Raw genomic sequence first — 23,212 nt, 5'->3', positions numbered from 1 at the left:
TGAGCCCTGCCTTTATAACCAGCGCCCTTCAGGGAGTACCTACATTTTGCGCTTATGAACAGTACGCATCTATGGCGTTTCTGTCTCTTATTTAGTAGTTACTAATAGCCTTATTCTTTTTTCTTGCCTTCTATGTCTCCCCTGTTTTTAGTGTGTGACTATAAGGGGACTCCCCCCCTCCCATAGAGCAGGGGCAAATAGTCTACTGGGAATTGGGTAAGAGATTGTCTTTCCCTGTCCCTTTATTTGAGACCTGCTACCACTTTTTAGGGTGTCAGGTCTACACCATGTTAGTGCATGCACTTGTGACTCATCTAAGCATGCTGTGTCACTCACTCGTGTGTTGTGGTTTGCTTTGTCACACCTTGATGAAACGTTATAACAATTATCGTTCTCATTTTAGACTGCTGTGGTTAAGCTGCCCACAGGTAGGCCTCCTCTACTTTCCTTATTAGAGCACCTCTGTAGGAGGCAACCCCCTCTTACTTGAATATTTAATATAGATATTTAGAGATCTTAGGCCCTGACGAATGCCCCCAGACCTCCTTTGGTTCTCCGAAGTGGGCAGAAACATGTTGGACATGAATCAACAATTAGGTGACCCTTCGAGTCATTATTCTCAGTAGGTTTCCTATCACTTCTTTTATCCATACCAGCAGTTACCACGATTAAATGTGTACCATTACACAGGTGACTGATTAGGTATTTTTATATTTTCCCTAGAACAACTGGATCCCTTGTTTACCCAGATAATTCTAATTTCAGCACTTCCCCCAAGTTCTTTAAACTTGGAGGTTGAGTCCGTCCAGGTGGCACTGTCCTACCCAGATGGGGCTAGGTTGTCATATGATGAAGCAAGATACTATAATGTGTGTGAAACCACCTAGTCTGTAAAGGAAACTTTCTTTTCCCCTTCACAGTTACTCTTGACACACTACCAAGTATCAAACTCTGGGATTCTATGACTAAGGGCAATTTCTTTGCCACTGGTCCCCTAACCACACCCCATACTCCTTGTGTATATGGTTCTGTAAGATGGGGAGACAGTATGGGGTACTGGCACTTCCTCTGAGCCAAATTATCCCCCACTCTCTCGTTTGTGTTATGGTACATTTAATCACATGCACTCCCGTCCTCAGTAATCACACTGAACTAAATTGCGCTCAATGCTTACACTGCACCTTTTGCTGCACTTCTCAGCAATTGTGTTATCCACTCTCAGTGAAAGTTCCATTTGGGAGTATCTTGGTGACATCATATTGAGGAAGTAGTTTAATGAATGATCATTTCAACACAGAGGAAGTGAGGGATTAATTCCTGAACTCACCTTGATAGTATGTATAGGGTTCTACTTTGTAATTATTAAGAGTGTCCAGAGATGAAACAGAAAAGGATATTGGTGGTGGGAAAAGAAATGGAAATTTAGAGAAAGGGAGCTGGAGGTGCTGACTGAGGAATTTGTGGCTCACAATGATCTTTTAAGTTCCAAAGTTGAGTCAGAAAAGGATATAATATGGAAGGACGTATTGGACAAAATAAATTCCATAGGAATAAGACAGGGCACCATCCCAGAAATCTGGAAAAGCTTGTATGATTTGCAGTCAAGGAAAAAAGAGGTCAAACAATCATCATGACATTATAGTAACCACAGCAACTCCTTTCGAAACTCTGATCAAGTCCACTCTGCAGCAAGTGTTGTTGGTATAACCAGCATTGATACTTTGAGCCCACTAACAACTTTTCAAGGTAATGATTATTATTACTATACAAGGTAATATCATGATTTACAAAAACTAAAACTGATTTAAAATTGTATCACAATAAAAAAAACACCATGAAATGCTGATGTTTAACTTTCAGATGTGTTAGACCTGTCAGCACTTGCCGTGGTTTCTCCTGGACTTTTTGCTTCTGAACTCCTGTTTTTGATCCTGTGCTGAATTTCGTTTTTGCTGGCTTTAGGACTCCGGTCACTTTACCACTGCTGAGCAGTGCCAAAGTGCAAGTGCTTAATGTCTAAACTGGATTATGATTAGTTATCCATAACTGGTGTATATGATTTACAAATAAGTCCCTAGTATAGTGCACCATGTGTGCCAGGGCCTGTAAATCATATGCTACTAGTGGGCCACCCACATGAGTAGCTTTGTAAACATGTCTCAGACCTGCCACTGAAGTGTCTGTGTGGGCAGGTTTTCCCTGCCAGTTTGACCTGGCAAGTGTGCCCACTTGCCAGGCCCAAACCTTCCCTTTTACTACAAGTAGGTCCTCCTAGGTAGATCAAAGGGAGCCCCATGGGCAGGGTGCAGTGTATTTAAAAGGTAGGACATGCACCAGTGTGTTTTACATGTACTGATAGTGAAATACTGCTAAATTCGCTTTTCACTATTGTAAGGCCTATCTCTCCCATGGGATAACATGGGGATTGCCTTGAAGTATCTTTTAAGTATAGTTTCCCATTGGGAGCAGATAGATATCAGGAGTTTGGGGTCTCTGAACTCACAATTTAAAGATACATCTTTTGGTGAAGGTGTTTTTTAAATTGTAAGTTTGAAAATGCCACTTTTAGAAAGTGGGCATTTTCTTGCTTAACCATTCTGTGCCTTTACTGGGCTGTGGAATACACCTCTTGGTCAGACTGACAGTTGGGCTGTTTGTGAATTCACTCTAGACAGTCACACAAAGGGCGCATAGGTGTGTCCTGCATTAGCTGATGAGTCTTCCTGGGCTAGAGTGGAGGGAGGAGCTGACACTTGCACCTGAATAGGGCTGTGCCTGTCCTTACTTAAAGCAGTCTTCAACCCCCTATAGTGTGTCTGGGGCCAGGGCAGGGAGGGGCAGGGTCTTGTGCACTACAAAGACTTTCCTTGAAGTTTGCCTACTTCAAAGGGAGAAATGAGTATAAGTATTGAAATGCTGACTTCCCAACTTTAGAACACTCCTGGATTGAGGACATTCTGCCAGGGAGAAGAGCTGGATGCTTGAGGAGGACCTGCCACTCTGCCTGTTGCTTTGCTGTGCTGGCCTACTTCTGCTGATTCTGCCCCGGAAGTGACAGGACTGGACTTTGCTTTCTACATCCTGCTTTCCAAGGCTCTTCAAGGGCTTGAACTCAAATTGCCTCCTGTTGTGAAGTCTCAGGGATATCTCTGAGTGCCTGGGCTCTTCTGCTGAGAGTGCTGACTTGCTAATTGGTGCTAAATCCAGCCCTTGGGCCCTTAGAAGTGGAAGGTGGTACCCTCCGTGAAAATCCACGCACCGGAGCCGTTGCAGCAGAGAAATCTATGCTGCGCCTGTACCGCGGCTGAAAAATCGACACAGCTCCTGTCTTGTAGGTGCAAAATCAACGCATCACTTGCTTAAGACTGGATCCATTGTCACTGTGCGTCTGAATTTTCCATGCATCGTCCCGGGGTGTCAAATCTTCATCATCACCGCACAGACCCGAGGCTGCATGTCCGGAAATCGATGCATTGTCCTCCTGTGGGGAAAGAAATGACTAATCGCCTGTCCGGCGGGGAAAGAATCGATGCATGGCCTCCCTTGTGAGTAAGGAATCGACGCATCTCTTGCTTTTCTGATGCATTACCTCCCTTGCTACTTTATTGTTGATGCTTACCAGGTACTTGTGCTAAAACAACGAACCATTGACTTATGGATTAAGACGCTATTAATTTTAAACAGTGATATCTTTACTTGTGTGTTTTGGATTTGTGTTGTTTTGATCTTCTTTGATTTAGATAAATATTGGCTATTTTTCTAAACTGGTGTGGAGTTCTTTTGTGGTGTTTTCACTGTGGTACTGTGTGTGTATAAGTACAAATACTTTACACATTGCCTCTGAGATAAACCTGATTGCTTGTGCCAAGCTACCAAGGTGCTGAGCAGGGGTTATCTTAGGTGTGTGACTCCCTTACCCTGACAAGAGTGACGGTACCTACTTAGACAGGTTGTAAACTGACTACTAACTAGAGACCCCATTTCTAACAAGATGCATTATGGATGTAGTATATACGTTTATGTATAGTATTGACTCAGTTTGTCTCCTAATATTTACATTTCAGTTAAATCTATTACCCAAACTAATAGCCATTAATTGCAGGACTATTCATTTCACAATTTTAAAGTGAAACTCGAAAATTAATTGACATTCCACAACCTAATATACTTACAACTGTACCATCACAGAGAGAGCACAAAACTGAGCAAGACACCACTCGAGAAACTCCCTCCGACATGGAGTAAGTCACAGATATATCAGCCATAACAGTGAACAGTACCATACAGATGCAGAGCAGCAGTTTCTCCACTGCCAGATTTCCCTGATGTTTCAGAGGAGCCTACCACAGCCACTGACACACCACAAACAAGTCTGAGTGGACAACAGATGCACAGGAAGCTTATGAAGTGTTGAGATTCTCCTTTAATGACAAGAAATGCAGGGTTCCTTTCATCTGAAGATGTTGCAGAAACACTTCGTTGGTGGCTTATGTAATGTGCATTTGTAAACCACACTATTATCCTTTAGGCTATCCTGGTGCTGCACACGTGTGTCTGGCTAGCCCTGCCTATCATATGTTGCTTAACTGAGGTCTTCAGTTTCATGTGGAACTCAAGAAGAGAGGAGGAGGCTCTGATCTGGAGTGGGAAGCTTTAGGAACGATGTAAGAGAACATCCGACCTCCTGATCTGGTTCTGTGTATGCTCGGGATATGTGCAAGTAAGACCACAATTATCACTGTGATGCTCCTGCAAAATGAAACCTTTAAAAGTGTAAATAGACAGCTAATTGCAATGGATTGTACTGTGCCACACGTTAGATAGGCAAGAAAAGTTAAGAGCGACTGTAGAGCAGGCACAAAGATTTATTGGACAGAAATTTGCCATGCTTAAAGAGGTTGTAAGTATGCGATACACCACCTTGCAGCACGATAATATGATTCAGAGGCACAGACATCACCAACATATGTCACATTTTGATTCGTTTAGGAGGTCAGTTAACCATCTGGCACAGGCAAACACCACATTATCACAGCTTACTGTGAATATTCAGGCAGAGATGGGACTCTGTAGTAGGGATGTGTCACATGTGCTAGTTCATGTAATAACAGCCTTAGAAAATATATAAACCATCAACATTTCAGGAAAAGGTGCTATAGAGGTAGGGGAAAGTGAAAATACTTCAAGTCTTAATATCCTCTCTATGGCAAATGTAACTAATGCTCAGCTCAGACTGATAAGTCTGGCACTCTTCAAGTTACAGAGAAAACTATTGTGAACAGAAGAAACCACTGTTTTTTGTTTGATTTGTTAATGTAACCTGAAACAAATATGTTGAAATATTTAGAAACGTTTACTTCTTACTATGTGAATAACACAAAACATATACATTGCTCAGAAACCACAGTAAAGGTTTTTTTCAATGGCATAGCAACGCTGTTGTTTTGAGTTTGACTTCATACTTTGGCTCAGATTTACAAGCCGCCTGCACTCCTGATGTGTCACTTTCTTCAATGCATTGGCGACGCCGGCTGCTGACCCATATCTACATAGCCACACAAAGCCACTTTGCGTGGCTTTACATGGCCTTTTAGATATGGAGTTAAGCAATGCAGCGCAAGTGACTGCATTGCCTTACTTTGCGTCAAGGAGGAGTTTCCATGGATTTTGTGTGGGTGTTCCCATGCAAAAAGCATGGATTTTGACACATTCCCAGATTTACAAGGTTTTGTAAACCTGGGAATGTGTCAAACCCTACACTAAGCTAAGGGTGGCGTAGAAGTGATACAACTGGGAGAAATATCTTTATCTTTGCAGCACACATTGAAAGAGGAAAACTCCTCTTGGGATTGTTTTTGTGCAGGAAGGTGCCCCTTCCTGCACAAAAACAATCATCCCCGCAACGCAGGCACCCTTGCACTGTGGGGCAATGGTGCCTGTGTTGGCGCACGGCAGCAATCTGTGCACCAGCGCAGGAGAAAAGGACAGGAATACACCATATCTCATAGATACGGAGCATTCTGCCCTTTTGTTTTGATGTAGGGCAACGCAGCAAGAAGCCTTGCGGCGTTGCCCTGCGCCTTTTTGCCTTACCTTAAAAATAATGTGTTGTTACTTGTGCACAATGTGCTCTCCTGAGAGACATTTTATGGGAACTGGGGAAATGGAATTTCATCCTCTGGATCAGATACAGATGCAGTTTCTACATTGGGTAGACCCCTCCTTATAGCGATGTTATGCTGCCTAGCACATACTTGTATTATTTTGCAGCAGATGTCTAGACAGTTCTGGAGAGCTCCATCCTTTTATGCAAACATCTTAATCTTCTTTTAAGAATCACAAATATGCACTTTATTACTGTGCATGTGCTCTTGTGAGGTTGCTTCTGGTTGTTGGTCTTTCCAGTTGTGGTTCTAAAACCCCAATTAAATCTAAAATTGTTTGACACCGTCAATGCTTGTCATAGATTTCCACCTCTGTCTGTTCAGGAAGGGTTATCCTAACCTTAAGAATCCTCTGCTGCTTCCTCCTCATCTACAGACCAGACAAAATCCTCATCCTCCTCGCCAACACACACAAAGGTGACTTTGCGAAAGGGCTGGATGTATTTTGGGCCTGTTCATATGGGTTTCGCCTGATCAGCAGCTGATTGGAGTTGGAGGTCAATTGCACATGCAAAACCCCATTTTTAGATTAGTCGCAATTTGTGAACGCTTCACACATACAAATATCGAACTGCACTTACGAAATCCCTAAAAACAATTCAGTATGTTGAATCGCTGAAATTGTGATTGGGAATGTTGTTGCGTCGCAAAAAACATACTAACTTAAAGGGCTTTGTGCATAAGGAACCCTATCTTAGTGGCTACTAAATAGTTTGTGACCAGGAAAACTGTCACCCACGCCCTGGTCAGCAGTCGATTGGACTACGGAAATGCTCTATATGCAGGAACAACGGCCAAACTCCAAACGAAGCTGCAACGAGTCCAGAACGCGCCCGCCTCATTCTTGACGTCCCACGCCGCAACCACATCTCCCCCCACCTCAGAGACCTACACTGGCTACCCGTATCGAAGAGGATCACCTTCAAACTCCTCACCCACGCACACAAAGCCCTCCACAACGCAGGGCCAGCCTACCTCAATGACGGACTCAACTTCCACACCCCGACCCGCAATCTTCGCTCCGCCAGCTTCGCCCTCGCCTCCGTCCCCCGCATCCGCCGCACCACCACCGGAGGAAGATCATTTTCCCACTTAGCCACCAAGACCTGGAACTCCCTACTGCTCCACCTTCGCCAGACCCAGAACCTCCTGACATTCAGGAAACGCCTCAAGACATGGCTCTTCGACCAGTACCGTCCCCCTCCCCCAGCACCTTGAGACCCTAACGGATGAGTAGTGCACTTTATAAATCTATTGATTGATTGATTGATTGGTTACTGAATCGCTGATCGTTTGAACATCTGGCCATGTGTCCACAGTTGTGTGAAGTCTACAAATGTTGTTTCTCTAGAGCTCCTCAGCTGGGAAATTCATACAACCCAGATGGTGGAGATTAGATTCTGCACAGCCGAACAGCTCATATTATTTGTCCATTGTTTGTTTGAAATCTGGACTGCGGATGGGGCCCGTTCCACGCTATGAGTTTCAAATTGTTTTAGTCGTGGTTTTAATGACGCCTGTGTACCTAGCACAGAAACGATATCGAGAGAACCTCTTTCTACTCAATTCACCACAAATAAAGTGGGAAAAAGAAAAAGAAAACCCGAAACTGATTGCATGGAGATGGGCGCCATCTTCTGACAAGTGTCAAAATACACTGTGGGGAAAATAAAAAGCAGAGCATCTTTGCAAGTGCTAGCGAACACTTTGTGTGGAAAAACACATAATTATCCCAATGTTTCGGGCGTTTTTTGATTCTCTCTTTTTAGTTTCCCTGCTGATAACTGATTACCACCCTTCTAGCCCCTCCGCTCCGGGGCCTCACTGCCCTTTTACTCCACCGGGCATTTCCCTGGTGGGCGGGCCCCATGGAGGCCGCTTTTGAAAGCCCAGGGCTGTTCCTGATGTCCTCGTCACTTTGCTTAGAAAGTCGAAAGGAAAACTTCAAAAGGGAGGGAAGGGGAGTATAGTGGGAGAACAGAGAGGGCAGATAAGGGGAGAGAGAATGGATTGATGGAAAGAGAGAGATTGCGAGAGGAGGCAAAGGGAGTGGGGCTGGTTTGAGCATTTTTGCCAGGGCTGCTTTGGGTTCCCAGTTCGGCCCTGCTCTGCTCATGAGACTTCGATAATGGCAATTTAAGCAATGGAAACCATCAAAAGTGGGCAGAGTAGTAATTATTTAACCCAAACTAAAAGACAGTGTATATAAGGATCATTTTATTTATTTTCTGGTTTTGTATAACACATACAATCATGGTGGATGGCAGATCACTTTATCAAAACATACAGAAATATGTGGGCATTTACATTCACTGAAAAGTTATCAACAAATTACATTTCTATATAGAAAAATACAAACTAAAATAATGAAAGAAAATAAGAGCAACACCTCCAACAACAGGTCATTATTAAGGTAGTATAAGCAAGTATTTACAGACATCGGCTCTTTGGGCCGGAGAAAGAAATAATGCAGCAGTTCTGGCAGGTGAACGAGAAGCAAGAGGGATGTAAAGGCACTGACGTCAGCCATGATGGTGGAGAAGGTAGGTGGTGTCTGTTAAAGGGAAGGTGCTTTAACAATTTCTTGAAGGTAGAACGGGAGGGGGGAGTATAGAGGGTGTGTGGGGGGAGTTCTACATCTTTGCCACACAGCCAGAGAAGGATTGATTCATGGTACATTGTTTTATAAATCAGGGGGTCTCAAAGAGTTCCAGTGCTTCAAATAGGCTGAGCCACCCTGGAATTGCCAAAGAATATATGCTTTTGTGAACCAGTAAATGCATTTTATTGATACATCTAACTTATACGCGAAACCACTGTAGCCAAATGAGCACAGATGTGATGAGGTCTAAACCATTGCTTCAAGGGATACGTTGTCAAGAGGCGGCCGGTGCTGTCACATTTAGTGGAGAGAGATAATTCTAGGTATCCGCAGTCGAGTCTGGACACACCAAGGATCACAATACTTCTTTGAGATCATTTTTCTAAGTTGAAGCGCTTTATCTGATTTAGGAACATACAGTACATTTGTTACCACATTGCTTATCTGTTTATGGAGACGGAGTTGCTTCTGAAGAATGAAACCAAGGGATTATGGGGCATATTTATACTCTGTTTGCGCTGAATGTGCATCAAAAAGTTTGACGCACATTCGGTGCAAACCGTGCACCATATTTAAACTTTGACGCCCGAGGACGTCATAATTCCTCCGGGTGCGTCATTTTTTGGATGCGGGAAACTGCCTTGCGTTAATGACATGCAAGGCAGGCGTTCCCGCCCAAAAAATGAATTTAAGGCCTGTGCGCCTTATTTATACTCCCACGTCATTTTGACGCACAGGAGGGGGCAGGCCTTAAAAAACGGCACACAGCCTGATGTGCGCCGTTTTTTAACACCTGGGTCAGGGCAGGCGTTAAGGGACCTGTGGGCTCACTTCCATGGTCTCTGACCATGGAAGGAGTCCAGAGGTACCCTTCCCTGCCCCCAGGGACACCCCCTGTCACCCTCGCCAACCCCTGGAGGACACCCATGGATGGGGGGACCCATCCCAGGTAAGAACAGGTAAGTTGAGGTAAGTATTATTTTTTTATTTTTTTAATGTGGCATAGGGGGGGCTATTTTGGGCCCCCCTACATGCCACTGTGTCCAATGGACATGCCCAGGGGACAGAAGTCCCCTGGGCATGGCCATTGGGCAAGGGGGCATGACTCCTGTCTTTGCTAAGACAGGAGTCATTTCAATGGGGGTTGTGCCTCAAAAAATGGCGCAAGTCCGGTTTGAGGCATGATTTTTGCCTCAAACCTGACTTGCACCATTTTTTGACGCACAACCCCCATTTTCCCCTACGCCAGCGCTGCCTGGTTTGAGTCATTTGTTTTGAGTCAGACCAGTCCGCAGCGCTGGCTAACGTCATTCCTTAAGTAAGGCTCCCGCATGGTGCGTGGGAATGACGTTAGCCGGCGGTAAGAATTTTGACGCAAACCAGCGCCTGCGCTGGTTTGCGTCACAAAGTATAAATATGGCCCTTAGTGTGCTCAAATCGAGGATGTTAAGGAGTCAAGCCAGGATTGAATTGGCATGAGCAGGGAGAAGAAAGTGGCAGAAGATCAGCATTGCGGGGATTCAGTTTGGATCTATCTATCTATCTATCTATCTATCTATCTATCTATCTATCTATCTATCTATCTATCTATCTATCTATCTATCTGTCTGTCTGTCTGTCTGTCTGTCTGTCTGTCTGTCTGTCTATCGATCTATCTATCTCTGATAAGACTGAGATATCACCTAGAAAGAAGGATTGCAGGTATATTTGTGTGTAAGCGGTGCGGTGGAGGTGGAAGTCCCAGAAGTACCAAGTAAGGCTTTCAGGAATTTGCGGTACAGGTTACAGAGAAGAGTTAGAATAAAAGCTTGTCGACGCCTTGGTAGAGAGGAGCTGAGTTGAGTGAGTTGCTTGTATTTAACAAAGCATTGCAAATGATAAGTTAAGAGTAAGGGAGACAAAGTAAGTACCTAATTGTCTAATGCCACACACTCCTTTATGGCTTCTCATAAAATGATTAAATTAGGTCTCAAATGCCAGCGACTACTCAAGAATAATAAGCGTGCGGGACAAGAAGATACCATTAAGAATTAGTAGCATGACCACCTTTTTACTGCATCATCAGCTCAATCCTAACTGAAGAACCTCAAGGAGACTTTTTGGAGATTTTTAGCCAGCCTTTAATGTACGTGGCCATCACTTTAAAATATGTCTCTTGACCACTTCTGTGTCTGAGCGAATATTTTCCGGTTTGGAAACTGACAGATTTTGACACCATTTGTGCCCTAACAACTTTCCACCCCTTGTTGCACTTTTTAGAGTACCAAGGGCAGTAATTATTCACTCGTATTTACTACATAGTTAATTACAAACCCTGGTGAATTGCTTCACATTCTTTTAGAGATACACATGAACAATGTTGACAACCTTGGAAGTGGGAGATCTGTTGAATTGTTTTAACCCAGAGGAAAATCCTGATATTTAAAGATTTTTTTCCAAAGAATCATTGATAGATAGATACACGTAGAGCACATTGCTAAGTACTCAGGGAGTAACATGCGTATTCCCCTCGTATTCAGACCTTTCCAATAAGATATGCAGTGAAACTTCCTGCAAACACATTTTTCATTTATATACAAGTGAAGGATAGCTTGCCCACCAAAGATTCATCTGCCTTGTGGTGTAACCTGTAACTCATGGGTTAGTAACAGTACTGCTAAGATACCACTTGTGCACCTTGATAGAAAAAATGTAAGACTCCTATGTAGTGACACATGAGCCAATGGACCTCGGCTAGTAAAGGAATCCATACACTGAAAATGAACAGTCTTCAAAGAACCTGGGTAGCCAAGTGTAACTTCAACTGTCAGAGTATTGTGTGGCACCCTGACTGGAGTTATCTGGAAAGGTGCATTTTTAATGTCATTACAATGTTTGATAATCAGGATAGGGTACTGACAAGGGTCTTAAATTAATTGGTTTTTATATAGTGCGTGTCTGCCAGTTATTGGACTCTTAGCACATCTGTCGTTGCAAGCGTGGGTTTGCAACTGCGAGTTAGGTCACAAAAGCTTCCCCAAGTTCTGCCCTAGGCTGAGTGAGTGAATATACTGTGGTTGGCACATCAACCCATCAAACACACAAAAGGTGATGGGAGAAGCGTTCACAAATTGTTATGGGAGGATGCTTGCATTAAGGCTAACCACTGGCAATCGCTCGGGGTAGTACACCCGTGTTGTTGCATGGTGTGGTTGGGAGATAAAGATTTCCCCCATGGTTGTTTTCCTCTATTGTGGATCCCACAACTTCCACCAAACCCAAGTTATGATTCTGTCCCTGAGGGGACACTGAAGTGTAGTTGAGGTTTTGCCACCTTTTTCCTAACAGGGGTTAGGTCTAGTGCTTTTGACTTTCATTTTTAGGGAACATCAATGAAGGATATGGCTACTTCATTCTCCTATCTTTGGCTAGGTTTGCATTATACAAATACCACATACATATATTTTGTCCTTTCCTATGCTCCCAATGGGTCTGAATTAAAGTAGTCATGCTGCAGTATTGTAGGTGCTCTAATTGCATGTATTCATTAAATGACCCTGCATCAGGGAGGCCAGCACTAAATCAGTGCATGATTGTCTTATCCAGCTTGTTCAGTGCCCCTATATAATAGCAAATGTTATTTGTGTTTTGATCGGCCTACACTAATGTTCGTTGTAGCTTGATTGGTCTACATATCCCAATGTCCCCGGTCATGTCACTCCATGTCCCAGTGTTTCTCAATAAACCCTGGGATGACTCCTACGTCCGTGCAAGCAATACTGACACAGCAGCTTTAGTAGTCCTAGCACTGTCACAGTAAACATTTAAATGTGGAGATGGAGAATGCAAATTATGTAATTTCTTCTTTGGATAATTATGAACACCTAGGTGTGTTGTAGGAGCCCAGGTTGTTACAGAGAGATTGTGGGATATGAACAGAGACTGTGGGTGAAAACAAGAGAGGATGAGGGTGAGTGAAACAGAATGGGGTGACAGTGGTTTGAGAAGGGCCAGCATAGGTGTGATGAGTAGTTAAAGTATACTAGAATTATAAGATCTCGTGAGAATGTAGGGGTGGTGGCTGTGCAGTGCAGTGCATGCTTGTAGCATGGGGAAGGCATGGGATGGTGAGAGCATGTTCTGTAAGGACTAGTGTATGGATTGTGTTGGGTGTGACAGGAAATGATGTGAACAATTAGGGAGCATTCGTTGTGTTGAAAGCTCCAGTTTTTAGGAGTTCTGTCATTGTGGGGATTTATGAAGTGCTATGGGGATGGCCTCTATGGTGGGGCTTTAGATGAATATTGTGTGTTGTAAGATATGATGTTCGGTCACTGCAAACAACTGGAATGCAAATAGAGAATAAACCAGCATAATACAGGAAGGAGCACATTCAAATCCACCCTGAGACACAACCACCAAATTATCTGGAACATTAAACAAGCAGCTCTTGCATACAACATTGATGCCAGCACCAATAGAAGAAAATAAATATTTTCCATTGTGAAGGGTTTCACCTCACCAGTGGCTGCCCTCCCTGTGACAATCTCTTGAGGAAAATTGTGTTAAGTATTTAATACCAAAAAAATAAAATCCCAAAGCCCATCAGACTAAAATAGCCCAATTTTTGAAAGTTAAGAAAACTTTAATACGAATATTGACACAAAATTTACTAAAACCCAATAAGGGGAACTGGTAATTAGAATTTTTAAGGATTTAGACAATAAAGTGCCATGAAAAAGTAAAGTGCCAATCCAAAGTCATTGTTCAGGGTTGAACAGGAACTGGGCATTATTTAATGCCCACTGGGATGAAGCAGTGGTCAAAACACCAAGCAGTTCACCCTGATTACAATTTTTACATTCTGACTTGTTTTTAGAAGTCAAAATCCTCCAGAGGGGCATGATAGAAGGGTATATTCGAAAAGGCATACTCAAAGTTGGATACCTGTTGATTTAGGTCCCTCTGAAGCCATTAGTGTTGATTGCTCAGAGTAGGAAAATTCAAAATTTTCACCCATTAAAGTCCTCTTGTCAGCTGGATATTTTTTGCATGCTAGCCCAGTCAATTTTTCTGTGTTGGGATCAAGAACCTGATTTATACTGTGGCGGGCATCTGTAGGTCTGTCAGGGTGATAGAGTAAAATACTTTGCCGTCCTGTCCTAATGGATATACTATCCACCAAAGTTAGAGCTATCCTCTGGTAACATGGATATCTCTTAACATTGGCAGTAACCGCCATCATGGCTGTCCTTGTCAATGTTAGAAAAATTTGACATATGGCTCTGTCAAACATGAAGGCCAGCCATGAAACTTTGAAAGTTTTAAATTTTTCTCAAACAAACTCCCAAAGTGAGATTATGTTATTGAGAAATGTGTAACTAATGATCCCATGGGTGTTTTATCCCATGATGTGTAGGTGGTCATTATGTTTTTTCTTTCCCTCTCCACCGGCTTTTACCTTGCCGTAATGAACAACTAAAAAAAGACATGCTACCACCAACTCTAAATAGGGCAGGTGGTTGGATGGCTAACCTCTGACAGCCCGTACTATGTCAGGCTGTCCGAGGTCTATGTCAGCGACCGAGCTAGAGTAGGCCTCGTCGTTGACATACTTTCGGTCTGCCCACCTCTTAATGTCGTGACAGATGGTGTGGATTCATGAGTGATTCATGGTGCTGGAAGGCTTTGGAATGCAATGTTGGACACCAAGAATGGTGATATAGGTACAATATGGAATCATGTCGGGAGAAAATATTTTGTAATATGGGGTGTGTTATTTGTTTTTATGTGGTATGGGGATGCATGGTCAATATAGAGATGTGTGGTGCAGGGAGGTTCAGTATGTTGTGGGAGCTTGTAAGCTGTGAAGAAGTCCAAGGCAATAAAAAATAAACCAATGAGACATTATTTCTTTGTTCTTTTTTTCGCTACTATCGTACATTATCATGGCTGCAGCAGCAGTGATCAAGCAGTCTCATTATGCTTCAGTACAGTGATGCCCATGCATCACTGAGGGCCTCATTACTATCCTGGCGGTCTCATGACTGCCAGGGTTGCGGATGGCGGCTGGACTGCTGCCAATGCAGCGGTCTGGGTGCCATATTATTACTGCAGCAGAAGTGCCACGGTCGGACCCCAAGCACAGACAGGAATAGTCGTCCCGGCGGTCTGGCAGCCATAATCTACCAGGACAGTGCTGCAAGCAGCGATGCCCTAGGGATTACGACTTTGTTTTCCACCAGCGAAAAGGCTGGTGGAGAACAGGTGCAGGGGGCCCCCTGCCCAGCACAGTTGCATTGTTCACTGTCTGCTTTTCAGTCAGTGAACATTGCAAGGGTGCTGGTGCACCCTGCATCCTACAGCATTTCAGCTGGCTCGATTATGAGCCAGTGACAATGCTGTAGGGTGTTTCCCGCTATGCCGGCAGGCAAAAACTTTGGTTTCCGACGACGACCTAGCGGTAAACGCGTAAAGGGCCTGGCAGGGAGGCAGCCACAATGGCAGCAACCTCCCCATCGGAAGTTCGGTGGAGGGTGAAAACCATCCGCTGAACTCGTAATCAGGCCCAGAATTTCAGGATTCTACCATCCCGCCACTAGGTGGCGCTCATGATGGGCCTCTGGACTCCTGCCTTTATCACTAAGTATGAGGTTATACACTTCTACACCTTGCCTTGCCGGATACACTTTGTTTTCCAGTCCAGGCTCCCATGCTATTGCCCTGATGCATCATAGTCCTTGTAGTTCCCTCTATCTTCAGACTGTTCCTAGATCACGCCATGGTGGTGGTTTCTTGTTCGCTATATTTCTCCCGTTATTTTGAACCCTTTATATCTGTATTCTAGACCAGTCTCTATGTTTGTGCCGATCCACACTTCCTTTTAGGTTTTCCTGTTCCCTCTTTGTGCCTTCTTGTTTTCTTGGTCTTCCTTCCTACAAACCTCAGTTCAGCCTTCCCTTCATTGGTGGTTCCCTGAATCCATGCACTTGGTTAATTCCTTGCACCTGGCTCTCTCCCTGCACCTGTGCTCCTCCCCAAGCCTTCAGCTAGTTCAGCCCTGTGAGCGGAGTGTGCACCAGCTTGCAACTAAGTCCTGTTCCGTCTCCTTGTGCTCTGTGTTCATAGTTTTCCTGCTTCTCTGTTCCTCTGTTAGTCATAATTCATAGTCTTCTGTTTCTGTTCCTTGTTTTCCTGCATCTGCTTTCCAGTGTCAGCCATAGTTCATAGTCTCCTGTTTGTGTTCCTAGTTTTCCTGCATCTCTGTTCCTGTGTTAGCCATAGTTCATAGTTCATAATCTCCTGTTTCTGTTCCTTGTTTTCCTGCATCTCTGTTACAATGTTAGCCATAGTTCATAGTCTTTTTTTCTGTACTTTTCTTGGTCTGGTGAGTTTAATCTGCTCCTTTCTTTGGTGTAGATCTTTTTACCTCACAGAAAGATAATTTCCGAGGTGCAGGCAAACTATTATTTATGATAGTTTGTCTAGTCTATTGTTTCCCTGCTTTACATTCCTGATGTGTACTTGTGTTTTCCCTGCAGGTTTCCAGTGCCCACTTCACAGTCTGTGCCAATCTGCTTCTGTCCTCGTTTTCTGTCCTGCTTTCCTTCCAGCCTTCTGGTACTCTCTTGTTTGTATTCCCTTCAGAGACCACACACAGACCCAGTATCCACTCTTGTCCCAGTCTCACCCACCCCTGACCAATTATCCTGCTAGTACCCTGGTAAGCCCTAAACATTGAAGGGATACCAATGGAATGACGTGTTCAAAGAATTTCACCCCAATGCCTTGTTTTACCACTGAAAAATATGTTTCAACTCTTTTTGTCGTCCTCCTAAGTGATGAATCTGGGACTTTGCTCAGCTTAGTGGGCAGGACGCCTAAACATTGTGATTGCACCAGGGATGCAACATGGCTTCTACATGGTGATTGGCCAACATACTCTCCGGATATTGTGGCCCTAATTAACACATTTTCCAGAAAAATAATTGAAATTTAGCAGCACAAAAATTAAATGTTAGCAGCATTTTAGTAATTTATTTGACCAGAGTTACTTAATTTATCATACCTTTAACACCAAACACAACAAACATATCTATGTAAGGTCTATGAAAACATGAATGTCCATGCCGAGACATCATTGAAATCATTTGTGCAGTCAGGTCTTCATCTGGGCTGTTTTGATCAAACATCCTGCTGCTGTACTTGTATATAGCTGCCACCCGGGAAATACTTTGCATCATCAATACAATAATGGAATAGAAACTATTCACAGTTGATGAACAGATGACCTAGGATGATGGCTAACCATGAATTATTTATTTCATTTATAAATATTTATTTATTTAATTTATTTATTTGTAGTTGACACACACATTCATTAACCCTTTTCAAATTTTAAAAAAAAACATGTACTAAAACAATCATTATACTCAGACATAAATGAAGATAGAAATGAATGAACTTAAAGGAAATAGGGAGTCCAATACAGAACCAGTAGCATCTATTCTGCCATTTGTGAAACTGTAATACATATTCTTCAACAACTCCTAGTCCTTGTCCTTCAAAGACCTGGCATCAGACATCCCATGTCAAAATAGTGTCAATCACCCCCCTAAAATTGATGCCTGAACTACCTCTGGGCCTACATGTTCAAAATAAAGGCAAAGCTCCTGATCAGAAACCTTGTTCAAGCTAGGGATGACTAAAAAACTACTCTCATCCTTGGACAGGATGTGAAGATATGCAGGACTGAACAGGCGAAACTGCTTTAATAATTCAATACCTGATTGGGCATTACCCATGTTTTTGCTCACCTTTTCAAGTGCATTCGCAAATGTTTCATTGAGCTGTGCCATTATCTTTTTTGTTTTTGTTTTAGAAAGCAACATTGTTGCCTCTGTCAAGGAATGGCCACAACCATTCCAAAACGAGTTCTGCATTGTTTTTAAAGTTCGTACGAATATCCTCAAAATAAGCATACACATTCAGGGTCACTAATATCTGGCTCTGGAGTAGGTCCAACAGACTTAAAAGGTAGAAGATTCACAGCATGAAAGCATCCAGCACCACAAAAGGCAACAGGAACGACTCCTAAACAAGCTTCATGATGTGTGCTTAAAAAGCCAATATTGTAATCTGTGAGGACCTCAACAACTGCTTGCACTGTAGTCCAATGGTTGAAATGCAGGAGGAACATGTGTTTGCTAGGTATGTCTATATTCACTAGCTACATGAGATGAGACTGTTGTACATAAAACATTCAGTACGCAGCGTCCTTCAACAACAAGTGTCTCATCAAATATGAGTCTGATCTTTCAATTTTGCAGTTGCTTTTTAAGTCATCCTTAGCTCCTTAATAATCTTCTGGGAGATAATGTTCATGACGCTAATGGCTTCTTGGGATTGCTCCACTATTTCATACTCACTTATGAAGAATCTTTGCAACATGGGACAGTCACTTTTATTCAGTGGAACGTTCAGTGCTGTACAGATGTTCATCCACCTATTGATTATTTGATGGTTTGCTGCACTGGCAACTGTACTCCTTGTGAAAAGTAAGGTCACAGTCTACTGAAATGTATGTTCCAGGGAAGAGTGGATGTCTGCAGCATCAGAGATCACACGCGCATATCCCCTGTATGCTTTCTGACATGGTCCACGCCCACATTACATAATAGCAAAACATCACTCTGCCATCTCCATGCATTACATCGCTCTACTTTGTGGCCCAGTATGCTGCTGGTATGTGGATAGGCAGATTGGATCAATTCTTTATGATCTTTGCAGACTGCATGAACTTCTCCATCTTGCCTTCAGTGGGGAGACTGACTTCTCCCTGGGAAGCCTGAAGTTATTCAGTGAGGTGGCACAATTGTCAAACTCCTCTCATCAAGTTTGGGTCCAGTTTTGAGGTGTGCTTCACTATCACTCAACTAGCCTTCAAATATATTGAGTGTTACTTCACATACAAAAGTCAATGACAAAAATGAAGTCCAAACATTGAAAGAAAATGCAATTTCAAAACACACAGAAGTCTACTGAAACCCTTGCATATAAATAAATCTGAAATGGCTTGAAAGCAAAACACAGGGAAAATAGAAGTCCCTTTAAAGGGAATTGTGCAAAGTTAGTTTGAAAACAAAAGTCAATGACCATGAAAGGGAAAACCTGAAACCTTTTGAATTATAGTTGTGGCGACAGACTTTAAATACAGGAAAGAAATTGTTTGTAGTTAAATGGCTTACTTGTCAGATCCCTCTAGGTAAATTAGAGTCCTCTGTGGGTGTGTGGTGCACTGTCACTGGATTGCCTTGCAAATATAATATATTTAATGTACCTCAAAGTGAAAAACGCCACTGCAACCACAAAAAAGCAGAGCCCAATTTTTTAAGGATAATACATTTTCTAAAAACACAAAAGTATGTCTAAAGCACTAACAATAATAAAAAAGCCACAAAAACATGGAAATTGAGCAAACATAGCTTCAAATCAAAAGTCAATATCACATAAAAAATGGAAAACCGAAACCTTTTGAACTGAAATTGTGGTCACAAAGTTTAGATATTGGAAAGAAGTCCTTTGCAGTTAGGTGGCATATTGTCAGATCCCTCTATGTAAGTTTAAGGGTGTGATTTAGAATTTGACGGACGTGTTACTCCATCACAAAAATGACCGATATCCGGTCTGCTCTATTACGATGTCCATAGGATATAATGGAATTGAAAATACATCGGACGGGATATCCACCATGTTTATGATGGAGTAACCCCATCCGCCAAACTTTAAATTGACTGGTATTTCTCACAAAAGAGAGAAAAGAAGCAGACAGGAAAAAAAGATTCAAATTGCAGCAAGTATCTCTAAAATACCTGCAACTAAAAGAAAATGAAGACATCATTTCAATAAAATAAAGCCTTTTTAAACAGAGTTGCAAACACAATTTACCAACAGGAACAGTAAACTGCAAAACAGATAAACCTGAAACCTTTAGAAACAAAGCTGCATGAACACAAGCAGAGTTTAACTACAGAAACATGCACAGGTCCTTTTCAAGCAGGTGGCATGCTTGTCAGGCTCTGTATGCAAATGTGAATACTCTATGTAGAGTTGTAACACTGTTGCTGTGCTAGTCTGCAAAAAATATACTCTGTGTTAGGTCACAGAGCCGAAAAGTGGTGGAGGAATAAAACAATTTGGGCAAAAAACAAGATTAGGTAACAATGGGTAAGAGAAACATGATTTCAAAATTTAAAGTATTTAATGAACTGTAAGGGAAACATAATTTAAAAATGTTAAATCTCCCCCAAAGTAACCCCACACAATAGGGGAAAAACCTTTGAGTAAAAATGTTTAAGAACTATCCAAATTAACAGGCACCAAAATATGGTCCAAGGTCCAACCACAACACTAACGAAGAGAAAAACAGAAACAAATAATATAAAACATGGTACTACCTGAAACAGGTTAAAAACAGAGCACTCAACTGAGAAGAAAAACGTAAGAAACCTTAGAATCTAAGCTACAGGAAGGCAGTTTAAGAAAAAAGGAATACTGTCAAAGCCAAAACCAGAATTAGTAAAAGGATGAAAAATGACCAGAATTATTTCTTAAAAAGTGTTGAAAAAGAAACTTTGAGTTAGAACCCAAACAATTAAAAAAAATTGGAAAAGGCCTGAACAAGGAAATACAGAATGCAAACTCATGATGGATTTCTCCTGTGAAAGGGTCCCATTTCACGCTTGCAAGGAAAGTCCAGGATTGCCTGGGGGTACCCATGACCTCTCAAAATTCCAAAGTAACATTTCAAATATCTGGGACAAGACCTTAAAGTTCTGGGTCTTCGTATACCATCTCCCCAAAAGTGCACATGACTGCTGACTGACCTGAATCATTGTCAGTTCAGCACCAAGCACAATAACCCAATAGCTCTTGAACTAGCAGATTATTCACTATGGGAATCTCTAAACTAACAAAGTAGCTGAAAGTTATTAGCCCCTTTTTCTGACACCTACTGTCACCCTTCTCCCAAAATGCTACCACCCGTCCGTGAAACACTGCTCTTTCCATGAAATCACTGCTTTTTACTCTGCCACCCTCCCCCAAGACACTAACATCCACCCTTTGTTCTGCAACCCCACAACGAAAACATTGGTGTGGGGGCAGTGATGTTTGGGGTGGGGAAGGAGTGATCAGAGAACCACCATGTGTCATGTAGGCACAACCTGCTTTGGTTGGTGGAGTGGGCAGTGGTACTTTGGGTGGGGAGGTAACTGGGGGCCCACCAACAATCTCACTTTACTCTTGGGAGGTGTGGACAATGGTACTTTGGGCGAGGTAGGGGTGATTACTAGGGGGCTCACCGGTTGTCCCATTGGAACTTTGCTTGTGGGTGAACCACTGGTGCTTTGGGTGGGCATACACGTCATTCTCTTGACTTAAAAATATGGCTGAGGTAAGGCATGAAAGCGAGTAAGCCCATTAGGATGACTACAGAATGAACAGTTTTTTGGGAGGATGATATAAGTTTGGAAAATGGGTGACACTATTTTAATTTGTGAGGGCATTTTGTTTGTTATGCAAGTGAATGGAGGTAAAAAGGGGGTGACAGCCATCAAATACTAGGGTGTAAGCAGATATGAGTGGGGTAAGGTTGACCTACCACCCTACACCCAAAACATCCCTACACTGCCCACTTCCCCCAAAACCGCTACTCTGCTCCCTGCCACCTTACCCTTCTACCTCCATGCCATGTCCTAGCAATCTACAATCAATGAACTGCCACCAACCCCCCAAAGCACTGTCCCTTATCCTGCCACCCTGCACCCAAAAAACTACCCTACATTGCAGAGTTCCTCCCACCCTACCCTCTGTCTTTACCCCCATGTCCTGATAACGCTATAACCAAAGCATTGCCCCGAGCATATTCCACTCAAAACCCTCCTATCTATCTCAAAGCACTCCAATGCAAAAGGCAACCTTCCCTGCCACTGTACCTCAAAGGCCAATGGGTGCTACCCCTTGCCCTGCGTCTGAAACATCAAAACACTGGGCAGGGGATACTGGTGCTTTGGATGGGGTGACTGTGAACTACATGTAGGTGTGGTAGGGTGGAGGAGGGACTGGTGCCTTGGGTTGGAGAGGAGCTCAGGGACTTTTGGGTGGTCATGGGGTGAAAGGGGTATTGGTGTTTTGGGTGGAGTGACTAGGAACTACTTTTTAGCAAGGATGACTTGGGTAGTGGGCACTCTACTTTGGGTGGGGTGACTGGAGGTTCAACTTCTTTTTGAGTGGAACTGAAGACAAAGTTGATTGCCGATAACACACATCTGACACCATTACATGTGTGAAGAACCTTGGTCGAACTACAACATTGTTCAGAGTATGTGGCCTTCATAGCTCAACAGCACATGGAAGGCACAAGTCTGGCAGACGTCTTGCCAGTTAGCAAACCCTGACAGACAAGGGACTCCCTTGACTGGCATTGGGACCTAAATTACACTTTTCAACAGACCCAGGAAGCTATAAATCGATCATCTTTCTTAGTCCACTAGAAGCAATTATATGACAACCGTGATGGTGTCCTTGGTTCTATAGTAGACAACGTCCTTAGAAACATATGGCTTCCTAGATTGACCTATCAGAAGTTAGAGGAATTCAGACAAACCATTACCCTACAAGATGTGAAGGACACCATCTCTTTGTTACTTTTTTATCTTGGAGCAAAGTTCTTTTACCCAACCTTTGTGAACCAACTGGTGTCCAAGACAGATATGCTTTATAATAAGGCATTTGAGAATGAGATCCTCCCCACTACGACTTGAGAGTCACTGGTTATGGCTCTCTTAAAACCTAGGAAACCCTCGGATGAATGATCAGCATATTGCCCTCTCTCCATCTTAAATGAAGATTACAAAGTATTTGGGAAGATACAACCAGGTTGCTGCCCCACATGCCACACCTCATTCACCCTAATCTGAGAGGCTTTCTCCCAGATCATAGTACCTTACAAAATATCCAACAGTTATTTAGGATGGCAGAGTCAGCTCTCTCGACTTGGCTGGATAGAGTAGTCCTGTCAGTCGATATGGAGAAGGACTTTGACTCCCTCAGTGAGGATATCTACACTGGGTCCTTAAAAAATTCGCCCTTGGGACTGCTTTTTATAGGTGGATTAAACTCCTCTAAAACCTCCCTGCAGTGTGAGTGCACACTGGCTGAGTAATTTCAGAACAATACCAGGTTTGCTGCAGAATCAGACAGGGGTGTCCAATCTTTTCCTTTCTGGTCACCCTTGTAGTCGAAACATTTACACAATGACTTCGATCAATCAGTGGCAACTGAGAAATTGCCAATGGTGATTCCTATGACACTGTCTCTGTATACACCAACGACTTGCTTATAGAAATGAGCACCAATGACTTGCTGATATACATGAGGGTCTCTGAGACAAATGCGTGAGGGAGCA

General features: G+C 43.0%; 1 protein-coding gene across 1 annotated transcript in view; it reads left to right on the top strand.

Moving 5' to 3' along the window:
• Positions 1–23,212, top strand: part of LOC138299837 (chitotriosidase-1-like) — a 353,309-nt gene that overhangs the window by 204,482 nt on the left and 125,615 nt on the right. The window lies entirely within an intron of this gene.

Source organism: Pleurodeles waltl, chromosome 6 (assembly GCF_031143425.1).
Source record: "Pleurodeles waltl isolate 20211129_DDA chromosome 6, aPleWal1.hap1.20221129, whole genome shotgun sequence".
NCBI lineage: Eukaryota > Metazoa > Chordata > Amphibia > Caudata > Salamandridae > Pleurodeles > Pleurodeles waltl.
Note: the sequence above shows the minus strand (reverse complement) of the source record. Positions and strands in the feature narration are given on the sequence as shown.